The sequence below is a fragment of the Pseudophryne corroboree genome, chromosome 8 (assembly GCF_028390025.1).
Source record: "Pseudophryne corroboree isolate aPseCor3 chromosome 8, aPseCor3.hap2, whole genome shotgun sequence".
In the NCBI taxonomy this organism is placed as follows: Eukaryota; Metazoa; Chordata; class Amphibia; order Anura; family Myobatrachidae; genus Pseudophryne; species Pseudophryne corroboree.
This window is the reverse complement of record NC_086451.1, coordinates 9,093,108-9,114,770: the sequence shown is the minus strand read 5'-3', so window position 1 is coordinate 9,114,770 and position 21,663 is coordinate 9,093,108. Positions and strand designations below refer to the sequence as shown.

At 47.1% G+C, this 21,663-nt stretch overlaps 1 protein-coding gene across 1 annotated transcript in view; it reads right to left on the bottom strand.

Moving 5' to 3' along the window:
* Window positions 1-20,182, bottom strand: part of ZBTB43 (zinc finger and BTB domain containing 43) — a 29,860-nt gene extending 9,678 nt beyond the window's left edge. Inside the window, exons 1-2 of the mRNA XM_063935877.1 lie at window positions 20,080-20,182; window positions 820-905 (exon numbers count right to left, since the gene is read on the bottom strand). The gene's annotated coding sequence lies outside the window, so the exon portion shown is untranslated. The remainder of the gene's footprint in view (window positions 1-819; window positions 906-20,079) is intronic.
* Window positions 20,183-21,663: the final 1,481 nt, after the last annotated feature.

Genomic DNA, 21,663 nt, shown 5'->3' with positions numbered 1-21,663 from the left:
TCAAACAGACCAGTGTGCTAGAAGCACCAGAGCACAAAGCGACACCCCAGACAGGAAATAGGGACCGCATGGGTTGTGACAGGTGCAGGGTGCTAGAATGAGCACCACTTCCTCAAATACATAGTAGGGATGGCCATCGACCATCGATGATTTGAAATTATCAATGGTCTATGACCAATGGTGAATACTTATGCCACCGATGGTGGAGAACCAGATGGTTTCCCGCCATCGATGGTACAGAGCTACCAATTTATCTTTTTCCCCTAAATGTCGGGGATTTGTAGACAGACGCCCAGTGACGCCGTCTCTGATCTGCATCTGCCATACAAACATTAAACCTCTGAACAACCAGATGTTTGCTAAGAATGTCCGTTGCATGCAAGTAAACCACCGGAGCCTTTATATCTGCATGCGAAGGCGCAGACTCCCCATTTTTTTTGTAGCCATCCTGTCCCCCCCCCCCCGCCGCAAACGCTCTCCACCTGTCACTATTTTTGCCAAAAAATCATCACTGCTTCCGCCATCGCTAATCTATCGCAGTGACGTGACTCTGATGTAAGCACAGTACAAAAAGAAAGCGCTCTCGTGCACAAACATCTTAATTGCATCCACCACTCAATCAGACCATAGTCCCTGTTTTACTGCTCAGGTAATCCTGGCACCCGGGCTCTGTTATACAAGGCTTAATTCAAGAATCACTGTCACCCTACATGTGGCAGAACCGGGAAAGGGATTGGAGCGCCCCCTCTTACATCAGGGATTACGGGCGTATAGACATCCTCAGGACTGGGAGGTAAGTTGTGCTTACTCCTCACTGACCTAGTGCACAGACATGAAGGCGTTCTCAGGGTCCTCTTGTTACACGCTCACATCTTCCAACCGAATCCACCACCTCCGAGCGATTCCTGCAATGCCAGACACACGCAATGGCTTAGTATTAACGCAGCCATCAATGATCAGACACAACAGGTGTAATATGTGTGATATATAATATACAGATGTATAATCAGACAGGTGTAATGTGTATACGATATATAATATACAGAGGTATAATCAGACTGGTGTAATGTGTGTGATATATAATATACAGAGGTATAATCAGACAGGTGTAATGTGTGTGTGATATATAATATTCAGAGGTATAATTAGACAGGTGTAACATGTGTGATATATAATATACAGAGGTATAACCAGACAGGTGTAATATGTGTGATATATCATATACAGAGGTATAATCAGACAGGTGTAATGTGTGTGATATATAATATACAGAGGTATAATCAGACAGGTGTAACATGTGTGATATATAATATACAGAGGTATAATCAGACAGGTGTAATGTGTGTGATATATAATATACAGAGGTATAATCAGACAGGTGTAATGTGTGTGTGATATATCATATATAGAGGTATAATCAGACAGGTGTAATGTGTGTGTGATATATAATATACAGAGGTATAATCAGACAGGTGTAATATGTGTGTGATATATAATATACAGAGGTATAATCAGACAGGTGTAATGTGTGTGTGATATATCATATATAGAGGTATAACCAGACAGGTGTAACGTGTGTGATATATAATATACAGAGGTATAATCAGACAGGTGTAACATGTGTGATATATAATATACAGAGGTATAATCAGACAGGTGTAATGTGTGTGATATATAATATATAGAGGTATAATCAGACAGGTGTAATGTGTATGCGATATATAATATACAGAGGTATAATCAGACTGGTGTAATGTGTATGCGATATATAATATACAGAGGTATAATCAGACTGGTGTAATATGTATGCGATATATAATATACAGAGGTATAATCAGACAGGTGTAATGTGTATGCGATATATAATATACAGAGGTATAATCAGACAGGTGTAATGTGTGTGTGTGATATATAATACACAGAGGTATAACCAGACAGGTGTAATGTGTGTGATATATAATATACAGAGGTATAACCAGGCAGGTGTAATGTGTGTGTGATATATAATATACAGAGGTATAATCAGACAGGTGTAATATGTGTGTTATAATAAGATTTTACTCACCGGTAAATCTATTTCTCGTAGTCCGTAGTGGATGCTGGGTACTCCGTAAGGACCATGGGGAATAGACGAGCTCCGCAGGAGACTGGGCACTTCTTTAAAGAAAAGATTAGGTACTACATCTGGTGTGCACTGGCTCCTCCCTCTATGCCCCTCCTCCAGACCTCAGTTAGGGAAACTGTGCCCGGAAGAGCTGACATTACAAGGAAAGGATTTGGAATCCAGGGTAAGACTCATACCAGCCACACCAATCACACCGTACAACTCGTGATAACTATACCCAGTTAACAGTATGAACAACAACTGAGCCTCATTAAACTGATGGCTCAGAACAAAAAACCCTATAGTTAAGCAATAACTATATACAAGTATTGCAGAATTCCGCACTTGGGACGGGCTCCCAGCATCCACTACGGACTACGAGAAATAGATTTACCGGTGAGTAAAATCTTATTTTCTCTGACGTCCTAGTGGATGCTGGGTACTCCGTAAGGACCATGGGGATTATACCAAAGCTCCCAAACGGGCGGGAGAGTGCGGATGACTCTGCAGCACCGAATGAGCAAACTCAAGGTCCTCCTCAGCCAGGGTATCAAACTTGTAGAATTTTGCAAGCGTGTTTGATCCCGACCAGGTAGCAGCTCGGCAAAGTTGTAAAGCCGAGACCCCTCGGGCAGCCGCCCAAGAAGAGCCCACCTTCCTCGTGGAATGGGCTTTGACTGATTTAGGATGCGGCAGTCCAGCCGCTGAATGTGCAAGTTGAATCGTGCTACAGATCCAGCGAGCAATAGTCTGCTTAGAAGCAGGAGCACCGAGCTTGTTGGGTGCATGCAGGATAAACAGCGAGTCAGTTTTTCTGACTCTAGCCGTCCTGGAAACATAGATTTTCAGGGCCCGGACCACATCCAGCAACTTGGAAGCCTCCAAGTCCCGAGTAGCCGCAGGCACCACAATAGGTTGGTTCAAATGAAACGCTGATACCACCTTAGGGAGAAATTGGGGACGAGTCCTTAATTCTGCCCTGTCCATATGGAAGATCAGATAGGGGCTTTTACATGACAAAGCCGCCAATTCTGACACACGCCTAGCCAAAGCCAAGGCCAAAAGCATGACCACTTTCCACGTGAGATACTTTAACTCCACGGTCTGAAGTGGTTCAAACCAATGTGATTTTAGGAAATCCAACACAACGTTGAGATCCCAAGGTGCCACTGGAGGCACAAAAGGAGGCTGAATATGCAGCACTCCCTTAACAAACGTCTGAACTTCAGGCAGTGAAGCCAGTTCTTTTTGAAAGCAAATAGACAGGGCCGAAATCTGGACTTTAATGGATCCCAATTTTAGGCCCATAGTCACTCCTGACTGTAGGAAGTGCAGAAATCAACCCAGCTGAAATTCTTCTGTTGGGGCCTTCATAGCCTCACACCAAGCCACATATTTTCGCCATATGCGGTGATAATGTTTTGCTGTCACATCCTTCCTAGCTTTTATCAGCGTAGGAATGACTTCAACCGGAATGCCCTTTTCCATCAGGATCCGGCGTTCAACCGCCATGCCGTCAAACGCAGCCGCTGTAAGTCTTGGAACAGACAGGGCCCCTGCTGTAGCAGGTCCTGTCTGAGAGGCAGAGGCCAAGGGTCCTCTGAGATCATTTCTTGTAGTTCCGGGTATCAAGTCCTTCTTGGCCAATACGGAACGATGAGTATAGTTCTTACTCCTCTCTTTCTTATTATCCTCAGTACCTTTGGTATGAGAGGAAGAGGAGGGAACACATAAACCGACTGGTACACCCACGGTGTCACTAGAGCGTCCACAGCTATCGCCTGAGGGTCCCTTGACCTGGCGCAATATCTTTTTAGGTTTTTGTTGAGGCGGGACGCCATCATGTCCACCTGTGGCCTTTCCCAACGATTTACAATCAGCTGGAAGACTTCTGGATGAAGTCCCCACTCTCCCGGGTGGAGGTCGTGCCTGCTGAGGAAGTCTGCTTCCCAGTTGTCCACTCCCGGAATGAACACTGCTGACAGTGCTATCAAGTGATTTTCCGCCCATCGGAGAATCCTTGTGGCTTCTGCCATCGCCATCCTGCTTCTTGTGCCGCCCTGTCGGTTTACATGGGCGACCGCCGTGATGTTGTCTGACTGAATCAGCACCGGCTGGTTTTGAAGCAGGGGTTTTGCCTGACTTAGGGCATTGTAAATGGCCCTTAGTTCCAGAATATTTATGTGTAGGGAAGCCTCCTGACTCGACCATTGTCCTTGGAAGTTTCTTCCCCGAGTGACTGCCCCCCAACCTCGGAGGCTTGCATCCGTGGTCACCAGGACCCAGTCCTGTATGCCGAATCTGAGGCCCTCGAGAAGATGAGCACTCTGCAGCCACCACAGCAGAGACACCCTGGTCCTCGGGGACAGGGTGATCAGCCGATGCATCTGAAGATGCGATCCGGACCACTTGTCTAACAGATCCCACTGAAAGATCCTTGCATGGAACCTGCCGAATGGAATTGCCTCGTAAGAAGCTACCATCTTTCCCAGGACTCGCGTGCAGTGATGCACCGACACCTGTTTTGGTTTCAGGAGGTCTCTGACTAGAGATGACAACTCCTTGGCCTCCGGGAGAAACACCTTCTTCTTCTGTTCTGTGTCCAGAATCATACCCAGGAACAGCAGACGCGTCGTAGGAACCAGCTGCGACTTTGGGATATTCAGAATCCAGCCGTGCTGTTGTAGCACTTCCTGAGATAGTGCTACTCCGACCAACAACTGCTCCCTGGACCTCGCCTTTATAAGGAGATCGTCCAAGTATGGGATAATTAGAACTCCCTTCTTCCGAAGGAGTATCATCATTTCGGCCATTACTTTGGTAAATACCCTCGGTGCGTGGACAGACCAAACGGCAACGTCTGGAATTGGTAATGGCAGTCCTGTACCACAAAACGGAGGTACACCTGGTGAGGTGGGTAAATGGGGACATGTAGGTAAGCACCCTTGATGTCCAGTGATACCATGTAATCCCCCTCTTCCAGGCTTGCAATAACCGCCCTGAGCGATTCCATTTTGAACTTGAACTTCCTTATATAAGTGTTCAAGGATTTCAAATTTAGAATGGGTCTCACCGAACCGTCTGGTTTCGGTACCACAAACATTGTAGAATAGTAACCCCGTCCCTGTTGAAGGAGGGGAACTTTGATTATCACCTGCTGGAGGTACAGCTTGTGAATTGCCGCCAGTACTACCTCCCTGTCCTGGGGAGTAGCTTGCAAGGCTGATTTGAGGTAACGGCGAGGGGGAGACGTCTCGAACTCCAGCTTGTATCCCTGAGATACCACTTGTAGAACCCAGAGATCCACCTGTGAGCGAACCCACTGGTCGCTGAAGTTCCAGAGACGGGCCCCCACCGCACCTGGCTCCACATGTGGAGCCCCAGCGTCATGCGGTGGACTTAGTGGAAGCAGGGGAGGATTTTTGTTCTTGGGAACTGGCTGTATGGTGCAGCTTTTTCCCTCTACCCCTGCCTCTGGGCAGAAAGGACGCGCCTCTAACCCGCTTGCCTTTCTGAGGCCGAAAGGACTGTACTTGATAATACGGTGCTTTCTTAGGCTGTGAGGGAACCTGAGGTAAAAAAGTCGACTTCCCAGCTGTTGCTGTGGATACGAAGTCCGAAAGACCGTCCCCAAACAATTCCTCACCCTTATAAGGCAAAATTTCCATGTGCCTTTTAGAATCAGCATCACCTGTCCACTGCCGAGTCCATAATACTCTCCTGGCAGAAATGGACATTGCATTAATCCTAGATGCCAGCCGGCAAATGTCCCTCTGTGCATCTCTCATACATAAGCCTACGTCTTTAATATGCTCTATGGTTAGCAATATAGTGTCCCTGTCAAGGGATCAATGTTATCAGACAGGGAATCAGACCACGCTGCTGCAGCACTACACATCCATGCTGAAGCAATAGCAGGTCTCAGTATAGTACCTGAGTGTGTATACACAGACTTCAGGATAGCCTCCTGCTTTCTATCTGCAGGCTCCTTTAAGGCGGCCGTATCCTGAGAAGGCAGTGCCACCTTTTTTGATAAGCGTGTGAGCGCCTTGTCCACCTTAGGGGATGTCTCCCAGCGTAACCTATCCGTTGGCGGGAAAGGGTACGCCATTAGTAACCGCTTAGAAATTACTAGTTTCATTTAACTCATCAGATGGGGGAAAAGTCACTGGCTGCTTTTTCTCCCCAAACATAATACCCTTTTTTGTGGTAACCGGGTTAATGTCAGAAATGTGCAACACATTTTTCATTGCCGTAATCATGCATCGGATGGCCCTAGTGGATTGTATATTTGTCTCATCCTCGTCGACACTGGAGTCAGACTCCGTGTCGACATCTGTGTCTGCCATCTGAGGTAGCGGGTGTTTTTGAGCCCCTGACGGCCTCTGAGATGCCTGGGCAGGCGCGGGCTGAGATGCCGGCTGTCCCAAAGCTGCGTCATCGAACCTTTTATGCAAGGAGTTGACACTGTCGGTTAATACCTTCCACATATCCATCCATCAGGTGTCGGCCCCGCAGGGGGCGACATCACACTTATCGGCACCTGCTCCGCCTCCACGTAAGCGTCCTCATCAAACATGTCGACACAGCCGTACCGACACACCGCACACACACACAGGGAATGCTCTGACTGAGGACAGGACCCCACAAAGTCCTTTGGGGAGACAGAGAGAGAGTATGCCAGCACACACCAGAGCGCTATATAACAGAGGGATATACACTATACACAAAGTGAATTTTCCCCCTATAGCTGCTTATATCACAATTTGCGCCTAAATTTATGTGCCCCCCCTCTCTTTTTTACCCTTTCTGTAGTGTATACTGCAGGGGAGAGCCTGGGGAGCGTCCTTCCAGCGGAGCTGTGAAGAGAAAATGGCGCTGGCTGTGCTGAGGGAGATAGCCCCGCCCCTTCAACTGCGGGCTTCTCCCGCTTTTTATAACGTTAATGGCGGGGGTTTCTGCACATATACAGTGTTAAACACTGTATTATGTGCTTTTTATTGCCAAAAGGTATATTAATTGCAGCCCAGGCCCCCCCCCCCCCCCCCCCCCCCAGCGCCCTGCACCCACCAGTGACTGGAGCGTGTGGTGTGCTGTGGGAGCAATGGCGCACAGCTGCAGTGCTGTGCGCTACATTATTGAAGACCGAAGTCTTCAGCCGCCGATTTCCTCCGGTTTCTTCCGTCTTCTGGCTCTGCAAGGGGGACGGAGGCGCGGCTACGGGAACGGACAATCGAGGTCGGGCCCTGTGTTCGATCCCTCTGGAGCTAATGGTGTCCAGTAGCCTAGAAGCACAAGCTAGCTGCAAGCAGGTAGGTTTGCTTCTCTCCCCTAAGTCCCACGTAGAAGTGAGTCTGTTGCCAGCAGATCTCACTGAAAATAAAAAACCTAACAAATACTTTTCTTTTAAGTGAACTCAGGAGAGCCCACTAAGTGCATCCAGCTCAGGCCGGGCACAGATTCTAACTGAGGTCTGGAGGAGGGGCATAGAGGGAGGAGTCAGTGCACACCAGATGTAGTACCTAATCTTTTCTTTAAAGAAGTGCCCAGTCTCCTGCGGAGCCCGTCTATTCCCCATGGTCCTTACGGAGTTCCCAGCATCCACTAGGACGTCAGAGAAATATAATATACAGAGGTATAATCAGACAGGTGTAACATGTGTGATATATAATATACAGAGGTATAACCAGACAGGTGTAATGTGTGTGATATATAATATACAGAGGTATAATCAGACAGGTGTAACATGTGTGATATATAATATACAGAGGTATAATCAGACAGGTGTAATGTGTGTGTGATATATAATATACAGAGGTATAATCAGACAGGTGTAATGTGTGTGATATATAATATACAGAGGTATAATCAGACAGGTGTAATGTGTGTGTGATATATAATATACAGAGGTATAATCAGACAGGTGTAATGTGTGTGTGATATATAATATACAGAGGTATAATCAGGCAGGTGTAATGTGTGTGATATATAATATACAGAGGTATAATCAGACAGGTGTAACGTGTGATATATAATATACAGAGGTATAATCAGACAGGTGTAATGTATGTGTGATATATAATATACAGAGGTATAATCAGACAGGTGTAATGTGTGTGATATATAATATACAGAGGTATAATCAGACAGGTGTAATGTGTGTGTGATATATAATATACAGAGGTATAATCAGACAGGTATAATGTATGTGTGATATATAATATTCAGAGGTATAATCAGACAGGTGTAACATGTGTGATATATAATATACAGAGGTATAATCAGACAGGTGTAATGTGTGTGATATATAATATACAGAGGTATAATCAGACAGGTGTAATGTGTGTGTGTGTGTGATATAATATACAGAGGTATAATCAGACAGGTGTAATGTGTGTGTGATATATAATATACAGAGGTATAATCAGACAGGTGTAACATGTGTGATATATAATATACAGAGGTATAATCAGACAGGTGTAATGTGTGTGATATATAATATACAGAGGTATAATCAGACAGGTGTAATGTGTGTGATATATAATATACAGAGGTATAATCAGACAGGTGTAATGTGTGTGTGATATATAATATACAGAGGTATAATCAGACAGGTGTAACATGTGCGATATATAATATACAGAGGTATAATCAGACAAGTGTAATGTGTGTGTGATATATAATATACAGAGGTATAATCAGACAGGTGTAATGTGTGTGATATATAATATACAGAGGTATAATCAGACAGGTGTAATGTGTGTGTGATATATAATATACAGAGGTATAATCAGACAGGTGTAACATGTCCGATATATAATATAAAGAGGTATAATCAGACAGGTGTAATGTGTGTGTGATATATAATATACAGAGGTATAATCAGACAGGTGTAATGTGTGTGATATATAATATACAGAGGTATAATCAGACAGGTGTAATGTGTGTGATATATAATATACAGAGGTATAATCAGACAGGTGTAATGTGTGTGTGATAATAAGATTTTACTCATCGGTAAATCTATTTCTCGTAGTCCGTAGTGGATGCTGGGGACTCCGTAAGGACCATGGGGAATAGACGGGCTCCGCAGGAGACTGGGCACTCTAAGAAAGATTCAGTACTACTGGTGTGCACTGGCTCCTCCCTCTATGCCCCTCCTCCAGACCTCAGTTAAGGAAACTGTGCCCGGAAGAGCTGACATTACAAGGAAAGGATTTTGGAACCCAGGGTGAGACTCATACCAGCCACACCAATCACACCGTATAACTTGTGATAAACTTACCCAGTTAACAGTATGAACAAACAACAGAGCATCAACCAATGGATGCCAACATAACATAACCCTTTATTAAGCAATAACTATATACACGTATTGCAGAAAGTCCGCACTTGGGATGGGCGCCCAGCATCCACTACGGACTACGAGAAATAGATTTACCGGTGAGTAAAATCTTATTTTCTCTAACGTCCTAGTGGACGCTGGGGACTCCGTAAGGACCATGGGGATTATACCAAAGCTCCCAAACGGGCGGGAGAGTGCGGATGACTCTGCAGCACCGATTGAGCAAACACAAGGTCCTCCTCAGCCAGGGTATCAAACTTGTAGAATTTTGCAAATGTGTTTGAACCCGACCAAGTAGCAGCTCGGCAAAGCTGTAATGCCGAGACCCCTCGGGCAGCCGCCCAAGAAGAGCCCACCTTCCTTGTGGAATGGGCTTTCACTGATTTTGGATGCTGCAATCCAGCTGCAGAATGAGCCTGCTGAATCGTGTTACAGATCCAGCGAGCAATAGTTTGCTTTGAAGCAGGAGCACCCAGCTTGTTGGATGCATAGAGGATAAACAGCGAGTCAGTCTTCCTGACTCCAGCCGTTCTGGTTACCTAAATCTACAAAACCCGGACTACGTCAAACAGCTTGGAATCCTCCAAGTCACAAGTAGCCGCAGGCACCACAATAGGTTGGTTCAAATGAAAAGATGACACCACCTTTGGCAGAAATTGCGGACTCGTCCGCAATTCTGCCCTGTCCATATGGAAAACCAGATAGGGGCTTTTACATGACAAAGCCGCCAATTCTGACACACGCCTAGCCGAAGCTAAGGCCAACAGCATGACCACTTTCCACGTGAGATACTGTAGCTCCACAGTCTTAAGTGGCTCAAACCAGTGGGATTTCAGGAAACCCAACACCACGTTAAGATCCCAAGGTGCCACCGGTGGCACAAAAGGGGGCTGAATATGCAGCACTCCCTTTACAAACGTCTGAACCTCAGGCAGTGAAGCCAGTTCTTTTTGAAAGAAAATGGATAGGGCCGAAATCTGGACCTTTATGGACCCTAATTTTAGGCCCATAGTCACTCCTGACTGTAGGAAGTGCAGGAATCGACCCAGCTAGAATTCCTCTGTAGGGGCCTTCCTGGCCTCACACCAAGCAACATATTTTCGCCATATACGGTGATAATGCTTTGCTGTCACGTCCTTCCTAGCCTTTATCAGCGTAGGAATAACTTCATCCGGAATGCCTTTTTCCGCTGGGATCCGGCGTTCAACCGCCATGCCGTCAAACGCAGCGGCGGTAAGTCTTGAAACAGACAGGGCCCTTGTTGCAACCGGTCCTGTCTGAGAGGCAGAGGCCATGGGTCCTCTGTGAGCATTTCTTGCAGTTCCGGGTACCAAGTCCTTCTTGGCCAATCCGGAACAATGAGTATTGTTCTCACTCCTCTTTTTCTTACAATTCTCAGCACCTTTGGTATGAGAGGAAGAGGAGGAAACACATAGACCGACTGGAACACCCACGGTGTTACTAGTGCGTCCACAGCTATCGCCTGAGGGTCCCTTGACCTGGCGCAATACCTTTTTAGCTTTTTGTTGAGGCGGGACGCCATCATGTCCACCTGTGGCAGTTCCCATCGATTTGCAATCTGCTTGAAGACTTCCTGATGAAGTCCCCACTCTCCCGGGTGGAGGTCGTGCCTGCTGAGGAAGTCTGCTTCCCAGTTGTCCACTCCCGGAATGAACACTGCTGACAGTGCGCTTACGTGATTCTCCGCCCAGCGAAGAATTCTGGTGGCTTCTACCATCGCCACCCTGCTCCTTGTGCCGCCTTGGCGGTTTACTTGAGCCACTGCGGTCTGACTGGATCAGAACCGGTTGAACGCGAAGCAGGGTCTCCGCTTGACTTAGGGCGTTGTATATGGCCCTTAGTTCCAGGATATTGATGTGAAGGCAAGTCTCCTGCCTTGACCACAGCCCTTGGAAATTTCTTCCCTGTGTGACTGCCCCCCACCCTCGGAGGCTTGCATCCGTGGTCACCAGGACCCAGTCCTGAATGCCGAATCTGCGACCTTCGAGAAGGTGAGCACTCTGCAGTCACCACAGGAGAGACACCCTGGCTCTGGGGAATAGGGTAATTAACCGATGCATCCGAAGATGTGATCCGGACCACTTGGCCAGTAAGTCCCATTGGAAGGTCCTCCTATGGAACCTGCCGAAGGGAATGGCCTTGAATGATGCCACCCTCCTTCCCAGGACTCGAGTGCAGTGATGCACTGACACCTGTTTTGGTTTTAATAGATTCCTGACCAGTGTCACGAGCTTCTGAGCTCTCTCTATCGGGAGATAAACCCTTTTCTGGTCTGTGTCTAGGATCATGCCTAGGAGAGGCAGATGAGCTGTACGAACCAACTGCGACTTTGGAATATATAGAATCCAGCCGTGTTGCCGTTTCACTTCCAGAGAAAGTGATACGCTGTTCAGCAACTGCTCTCTTGATCTCGCTTTTATGAGGAGATCGTCCAAGTACGTGATAATAGTGACACCTTGCTTCCGCAGGAGCACCATCATTTCCGCCATTACCTTGGTGAATATTCTCAAGGCCGTGGAGAGACCAAACGGCAACGTCTGAAATTGGTAATGACCATCCCGTACCGCAATTCTGAGGTACGCCTGATGAGGTGGATAAATGGGGACATGAAGGTATGCATCCTTTATGTCCCGAGTCACCATAAAATCTCCCCCTTCAGGCTTGCAATAACCGCTCTTAGCGATTCCATCTTGAACTTGAACCCTTTCAGGTATATGTTCAGGGATTTTAAATTCAATATGGGTCCGACCGAACCGTCTGGTTTCGGGACTACAACATGGTCGAATAATAACCCCCTCCTTGTTGAAGGAGGGGAACCTTGACCACCACCTGTTGAAGATACAATTTATGAATTGCAGTTAACACTGTTTCCCTCTCGTGGGGGGAAGCCGGCAGGGCCGTCGGTGAGGGGGCATCTTCTCAAAGTCCAGCTTGTATCCCTGAGACACAATATCTATTGCCCAGGGATCTAACAGGGAGTGAACCCACTTGTGGCTGAACTGACGAAGGCGTGCCTCCACCGGGCCTAGCTCCGCCTTGCGATGGATTTTTGTAGAGGCCGGGAAGGACTTCTGTTCCAGGGAACTAGCTGTGTTGTGCAGCTTCTTTCCTGTGCCCCCGCCGCTGGCAAGAAAGTACGCACCTCGGACTTTCTTGTTTCTTTATTCGAAAGGCTGCATTTGATAATGTTGTGCTTTCCTAGGCTGAGCAGGAATATAAGGCAAAATATCAGAATTACCAGCTATAGCTGTGTAGACCAGGTCCGAGAACCCTTCTCCACACAATCCTCAGCCTTCCACATGCCTCTTAAGTCGGCATCATCTGTCCATTGCATATTCTACAGGACACGTCAAGCAGAAATCGACATAGCTTTGACTCTAGGACCCAGTATACTCATGTCTCTTTGGGCATGTTTTATATATATATATATATATATATATATATATATATATCTATCACTTAAGACAGCATCTTTAATATATATATATCTCCATATATATATATATATATATCTATATCTATATCTATATGCATACTAGGGTCTCAATCTCTGCTGATAAGGTACCTGTCCACGCTGGACAGGAGTCTTCTGCCGCCGATTTCGATGTCTTCTTGCTTCTGCCGGCTTCTGTCTTCTGGCTCTGCGAGGGGGACGGCGGCGCGGCTCCGGGAACGGACGACCAAGGTTAAGATCCTGTGTTCGAACCCTCTGGAGCTAATGGTGTCCAGTAGCCTAAGAAGCGCAACCTAGCCGCAGTTAGTAGGTTTGCTTCTCTCCCCTCAGTCCCTCGTAGCAGAGAGTCTGTTGCCAGCAGATCTCTCTGAAAATAAAAAACCTATCTAAAATACTTTCTTATTAGCAAGCTCAGGAGAGCCCACTAAAAGCACCCAGCTCCGTCCGGGCACAGATTCAAACTGAGGTCTGGAGGAGGGGCATAGAGGGAGGAGCCAGTGCACACCAGTAGTACTAAATCTTTCTTAGAGTGCCCAGTCTCCTGCGGAGCCCGTCTATTCCCCATGGTCCTTACGGAGTCCCCAGCATCCACTAGGACGTTAGAGAAATATATTTCTCTATCGTCCTAGTGGATGCTGGGGTTCCTGAAAGGACCATGGGGAATAGCGGCTCCGCAGGAGACAGGGCACAAAAAGTAAAGCTTTAGGATCAGGTGGTGTGCACTGGCTCCTCCCCCTATGACCCTCCTCCAAGCCAGTTAGATTTTGTGCCCGGCCGAGAAGGGTGCAATCTAGGTGGCTCTCCTAAAGAGCTGCTTAGGAAAGTTTAGCTTAGGTTTTTTATTTTACAGTGAGTCCTGCTGGCAACAGGATCACTGCAACGAGGGACTTAGGGGAGAAGAAGTGAACTCACCTGCGTGCAGGATGGATTGGCTTCTTGGCTACTGGACATCAGCTCCAGAGGGACGATCACAGGTACAGCCTGGATGGTCACCGGAGCCTTGCCGCCGGCCCCCTTGCAGATGCTGAAGTAAGAAGAGGTCCAGAATCGGCGGCAGAAGACTCCTCAGTCTTCTAAAGGTAGCGCACAGCACTGCAGCTGTGCGCCATTTTCCTCTCAGCACACTTCACACGGCAGTCACTGAGGGTGCAGGGCGCTGGGAGGGGGGCGCCCTGGGAGGCAAATGAATACCTATTTTGGCTAAAAATACCTCACATATAGCCTTCGGAGGCTATATGGAGATATTTAACCCCTGCCAGAATCCGTTAAGAGCGGGAGACGAGGCCGCCGAAAAAGGGGCGGGGCCTATCTCCTCAGCACACAGCGCCATTTTCCCTCACAGAAAGGCTGGAGGGAAGGCTCCCAGGCTCTCCCCTGCACTGCACTACAGAAACAGGGTTAAAACAGAGAGGGGGGGCACTAATTTGGCGATATGCTTATATATATATTAAGATGCTATAAGGGAAAACACTTATATAAGGTTGTCCCTATATAATTATAGCGTTTTTGGTGTGTGCTGGCAAACTCTCCCTCTCTCTCCCCAAAGGGCTAGTGGGTCCTGTCCTCTATCAGAGCATTCCCTGTGTGTGTGCTGTGTGTCGGTACGTGTGTGTCGACAGGTAGGAGGACGATGTTGGTGAGGAGGCGGAGCAATTGCCTGTAATGGTGATGTCACTCTCTAGGGAGTCGACACCGGAATGGATGGCTTATTTAGGAAATTACGTGATAATGTCAACACGCTGCAAGGTCGGTTGACGACATGAGACGGCCGACAAACAATTAGTACGGTCCAGACGTCTCAAAAACACCGTCAAGGGTTTTAAAACGCCCGTTTACTTTAGTCGGTCGACACAGACACAGACAGGGACACTGAATCCAGTGTCGACGGTGAATAAACAAACGTATTCCTTATTAGGGCCACACGTTAAAGGCAATGAAGGAGGTGTTACGTATTTCTGATACTACAAGTACCACAAAAGAGGGTATTATGTGGGATGTGAAAAAACTACCATAGTTTTTCCTGAATCAGATAAATTAAATAAAGTGTGTGATGATGCGTGGGTTCCCCCCGATAGAAAATTATGGGCGGTATACCCTTTCCCGCCAGAAGTTAGGGCGCGTTGGGAAACACCCCTTAAGGTGGATAAGGCGCTCACACGCTTATCAAAACAAGTGGCGGTACCGTCTATAGATAGGGCCGTCCTCAAGGACCAGCTGACAAGGCTGGAAAATATAATAAAAAGTATATACACACATACTGGTGTTATACTGCGGCCAGCGATCGCCTCAGCCTGGATGTGCAGAGCTAGGGTGGCTTGGTCGGATTCCCTGACTAAAAATATTGATACCCTTGACAGGGACAGTATTTTATTGACTATAGAGCATTTCTATATATGCGAGATGCACAGAGGGATATTTGCACTCTGGCATCATGAATAAACGCGATGTCCATAACTGCCAGAAGATGTTATGGACACGACAGTGGTCAGGTGATGCAGATTCCAAACGGCACAGTATGGCCGTATAAAGGAAGAGGACTTGTTTGGGGTCGGTCCATCGGACCTGGTGGTCACGGCAACTGCTGGAAAATCCACCGTTTTTTACCCTAAGTCACATCTCTGCAGAAAAAGACACCGTCTTTGCAGCCTCAGTCCTCTCGTCCCTATAAGATCATATCTGCCCAGGGATAGAGGAAAGGGAAGAAGACTGCAACAGGCAGCCTATTCCCAGGAACAGAAGCGTTCCACCGCGTCTGACAAGTTCTCAGCATGGCGCTGAGACCGTACAGGACCCCTGGATCCTACAAGTAGTATCCCGGGGGTACAGATGGGAATGTCGAGACGTTTCCCCTTCGCAGGCTCCTGAAGTCTGCTTTACCAAGTCTCCCTCCGACAAGGAGGTAGTATGGGAAAAAATTCACAAGCTGTGTTCCCAGCAGGTGACAATTAAATTACCCCTCCTACTACAGAAAAGGGGTATTATTCCACACTATATTGTGGTACTGAAGCCAGAAGGCTAGGTGAGACTTATTCTAAAAAAATTTTTTTGAACACTTACAAAGGTTCAAATTAAGATGAAGTCACTCAGAGCAGTGATAACGAACCAGGAAGAAGGGGACTATATAGTGTCCCGGGACATCAGGGATGCTTACCTCTATGTCCCAAATTTGCCCTTCTCACTAAGGGTACCTCAGGTTCGTGGTGCAGAACTGTCACTATCAGTTTCAGACGCTGCCGTTTGGATTGTCCACGGCACCCCGGGGTCTTTACCAAGGTAATGGCCGAATTGATGATTCTTCTTCGAAGAAAAGGCGTCTTAATTATCCCTTACTTGGACGATCTCCTGATAGGGGCATAGTCCAGGGAACAGTTGGAGGTCGGAGTAGCACTATCTCGGATACTGCTACAATCAGCACGGGTGGATTCTAAATATTCCAAAATCGCAGCTGATCCCGACGACACGTCTGCTGTGCCTAGGGATGATTCTGGACACAGTCCAGAAAAAGGTGTTTCTCCCGGAAGAGAAAGCCAGGGAGTTATCCGAGCAAGTCAGGAACCTCCTAAAAACAGTGCATCATTGCACAAGGGTCCTGGTAAAAATGGTGGCTTCCTACGAAGCAATTCCATTCGGCAGATTTCACGTAAGAACTTTTCAGTGGGATCTGCTGGACAAATGGTCCGGATCGCATCTTCAGATGCATCAGCGGATAACCCAATATCCAAGGACAAGGGTGTCTCTCCTGTGGTGGTTATAGAGTGCTCATCTTCTAGAGGGCCGCAGATTCGGCATTCAGGATTGGATGCTGGTAACCACGGAGCCCAGCCTGAGAGGCTGGGGAGCAGTCACACAAGGGAAAAATTTCCAGGGAGTGTGATCAAGTATGGAGACTTTTCTCCACATAAATATACTGGAGCTAAGGGTAAATTTATAATGCTCTAAGCTTAGCAAGACCTCTGCTTCAAGGTCAGCCGGTATTGATCCAGTGGGAAAAACATCACGGCAGTCGCCCACGTAAACAGACAGGGCGACACAAGAAGCAGGAGGGCAATGGCAGAAACTGCAAGGACTTTTCGCTGGGCGGAAAATCATGTGATAACACTGTCAGCAGTTTTTCATCCCGGGAATGGAAACTGGGAAGCAGACTTCCTCAGCACGACCTCCACCCGGGAGAGTGGAAACTTCATTGAGAAGTTTTTTCCACATGATTGTAAACCGTTGGGAAATACCAAAGGTGGACATGATGGCGTCCCGTCTGAACAAAAAACGGGACAGGTATTGCGCCAGGTCAAGGGACCCTCAGGCAATAGATGTGGACGTTCTGGTAACACCGTGGGTGTACCAGTCGGTGTATGTGTTCCCTCCTCTGCTTCTCATACCTAAGGTGCTGAGAATTATAAGACGTAGAGGAGTAAGAACTATACTCATGGCTCCGGATTGGCCAAGAAGGACTTGGTACCCGGAACTTCAAGAGATGCTTACAGAGGTCTTATGGCCTCTGCCGCTAAGAAGGGACTTGCTTCAGCAAGTACCATGTCTGTTCCAAGACTTACCGCAGCTGCGTTTGTCGGCATGGCGATGGAAAGCCGGATCCTAAGGGAAAAAAGGCATTCCGGAAGAGGTCATTCCTACCCTGGTCAAAGCCAGAAAGGAGGTGACCGCACAACATTATCACCACGTGTGGCGAAAATTTGTTGCGTGGTGTGAGGCCAGGAAGGCCCCACAAAGAAATTTCAACTCGGTCGTTTCCTGCATTTCCTGCAAACAGGAGTGTCTATGGGCCTCAAATTGGGGTCCATTAAGGTTCAAATTCGGCCCTGTAAATTTTCTTCCAGAAAGAATTGGCTTCAGTTCCTGAAGTCCAGAAGTTTGTCAAGGGAGTATTGCATATACAAACCCCTTTTTTGTGCCTCCAGTGGCACTGTGGGATCTCAACGTAGTTCTGGGATTTCTCAAATCACATTGGTTTAAAACCAGTCAAATATGTGGATTTGCAGCATCTCACATAAAAAGTGACCATGCTCTTGGCCCTGGCCTGGACCAGGCGAGTGTCAAATTGGTGGTTTTTTCTCAAAAAAGCCCATATCTGTTTGTCCATTCGGACAGGGCAGAGCTGCGGACTCGTCCCCAGTTCTCTCCCTAAGGTGGTGTCAGTGTTTCACCTGAACCAGCTTATTGTGGTGCCTTGCACCTACTAGGGACTTGGAGGACTCCAAGTTGCTAGAAGTTGTCAGGGCCCTGAAAATATATTCCAGGACAGCTGGAGTCAGAAAATCTGACTCGCTGTTTATACTGTATGCACCCAACAAGTTGGGTGCGCCTGCTTCTAAGCAGTCGATTGCTCGTTGGATTTGTAACACAATTCAACTTGCACATTCTGAGGCAGGCCTGCCACAGTCTAAATCGGTTAAGGCCCATTCCACAAGGAAGGTGGGCTCATCTTGGGCGGCTGCCCGAGAGGTCTCGGCATTACAACTCTGCCGAGCAGCTACGTGGTCAGGGGAGAACACGTTTGTAAAATTCTACAAATTTGATATCCTGGCAAAAGAGGACCTGGAGTTCTCTCATTCGGTGCTGCAGAGTCATCCGCACTCTCCCGCCCGTTTGGGAGCTTTGGTATAATCCCCATGGTCCTTTCAGGAACCCCAGCATCCACTAGGACGATAGAGAAAATAAGAATTTACTTACCGATAATTCTATTTCTCGGAGTCCGTAGTGGATGCTGGGCGCCCATCCCAAGTGCGGATTATCTGCAATACTTGTACATAGTTACAAAAATCGGGTTATTATTGTTGTGAGCCATCTTTTCAGAGGCTCCGCTGTTATCATACTGTTAACTGGGTTTAGATCACAAGTTGTACGGTGTGATTGGTGTGGCTGGTATGAGTCTTACCCGGGATTCAAAATTCCTCCCTTATTGTGTACGCTCGTCCGGGCACAGTACCTAACTGGCTTGGAGGAGGGTCATAGGGGGAGGAGCCAGTGCACACCACCTGATCCTAAAGCTTTACTTTTTGTGCCCTGTCTCCTGCGGAGCCGCTATTCCCCATGGTCCTTTCAGGAACCCCAGCATCCACTACGGACTCCGAGAAATAGAATTATCGGTAAGTAAATTCTTATTATAATACACAGAGGTGTGTGATATAGGCTGGTATATGACAGATACAGTGGTGTGATATAGGAGGTGTATATGACAGATACAGTATACAGAGGTGTGATATATGAGGTGTATATGACAGATACAGTATACAGAGGTGTGATATATGCTGGTATATGAGATATATATATATATATAATACATAGAGGTGTGTGATATAGGCTGGTATATGACAGATACAGTGGTGTGATATATGAGGTGTATATGACAGATACAGTATACAGAGGTGTGATATATGTTGGTATATGAGATAGATATATATATATATATATATATATATCTAATACACAGAGGTGTATTATATATAGGCTGGTGTATGACAGATACAGTATACAGAGGTGTGATATATGAGGTGCATATGACAGATACAGTATACAGAGGTGTGATATATGTTGGTATATGAGATATATATATATATATATATATATATATATATATTACACAGAGGTGTATTATATATAGGCTGGTATATGACAGATACAGTATACAGAGGTGTGATATATGTTGGTATATGAGATAAATATAAATATATATATATATATAATACACAGAGGTGTATTATATATAGGCTGGTATATGACAGATACAGTATACAGAGGTGTGATATATGTTGGTATATGAGATAAATATATATATATATATATATAAATAAATAATACACAGAGGTGTATTATATATAGGCTGGTATATGACAGATACAGTATACAGAGGTGTGATATATGAGGTGTATATGATAGATACAACACAGAGGTGTGATATATGTAGGTATATGAGATATATATAATACACAGGTGTGATATAGGTAGGTATATGAGATATATATAATACACAGAGGTGTGATATAGGTAGGTATATGATATATACAGGTAGGTAATATATACTAGTGTGACATAGGTAGGTATATGAGGTGTATATGATAGATACAGTACACAGAGGTGTGATATATGACAATACACAGGGGCAGCAGCAGAGGCTGAGGCACCACCCCGGGGTCTCGGTACCTGTCCCGGCGGCACCCCGCTCTCACGCCTCAGCCGCCCGGGCAGCGCACACCGGAAGTGCTGGCATCGCTCTCCGGCCCCGACTGACAGAGCCACTTCCGCATCTGTCACTGGGAGCCCCGCCCCTTCCGGCGTGCGGGTAACCCCTTCTCTGCTGTGTGTGAGACTGTGAGTGTCACCCCCAGGTCATACTTGCCTACCTGCCCCTCTCCATGAGGGAGAAAATGCTCTGTTCCTGGACTTTCCTGGTAATGTATGATTGCCATCACCTGTGGTGAGCTGGTTAATTGATAAGAAAGGTGTTTCACCACAGGTGATGGCAATCATACATTACCAGGAAAGTCCAGGAACAGAGCATTTTCTCCCTCATGGAGAGGGGCAGGTAGGCAAGTATGATATGGTGGCACAGCACACACACAGCAGTCAGGGCAGCACAGCACCATATGACAGTGGTGACAGGGAATGTGTCTCATCATGTCAGTATCACATTTGCTGTGTGTGTGTGAGTGTGTCACACCAGGTGTATATGGAGGCACAGCACACACACAGCAGTCAGGGCAGCACAGCACCATATGACAGTGGTGACAGGGAATGTGTCTCATCATGTCAGTATCACATTTGCTGTGTGTGTGTGAGTGTGTGTGTGTCACACCAGGTGTATATGGAGGCACAGCACACACACAGCAGTCAGGGCAGCACAGCACCATATGACAGTGGTGACAGGGAATGTGTCTCATCATGTCAGTATCACATTTGCTGTGTGTGTGTGAGTGTGTGTGTGTCACACCAGGTGTATATGGAGGCACAGCACACACACAGCAGTCAGGGCAGCACAGCACCATATGACAGTGGTGATGGGGAGCGTGTTCTCATCATGTCAGTATCACATCTGCTGTGTGTGTGTGTGTGTGTGTGTGTGTGTCTCTCACACACCAGGTGTATATGGTGGCATAGCACAGCACACCACACACAGCAGTCAGGGCAGCACAGCACCATATAACAGTGGTGACAGGGAATGTGTCTCATCATGTCAGTATCACATTTGGTGTGTGTGTGTGTGTGTGTGTGTGTGTGTCTCACACACCAGGTGTATATGGTGGCACAGCACACACACAGCAGTCAGGGCAGCACAGCACCATATAACAGTGGTGACAGGGAATGTGTCTCATCATGTCAGTATCACATTTGGTGTGTGTGTGTGTGTGTGTGTGTGTGTGTGTGTGTGTGTGTGTGTGTGTGTGTGTGTGTGTGTCACACCAGGTGTATATGGTGGCACAGCACCCCCCCCCCTCTGTGTGTGTGTGTGTCACACCAGGTGTATATGGTGGCACAGCACACACACAGCAGTCAGGGCAGCACAGCACCATATAACAGTGGTGACAGGGAATGTGCCTCATCATGTCAGTACCACATTTGCTGTGTGTGTGTGTGTGTGTGTGTGTGTGTGTGTGTGTGTGTGTCACACCAGGTGTATATGGTGGCACAGCACACACACAGCAGTCAGGGCAGCACAGCACCATATGACAGTGGCGACAGGGAATGTGCCTCATCATGTCAGTACCACATTTGCAGTGTGTGTGTCAC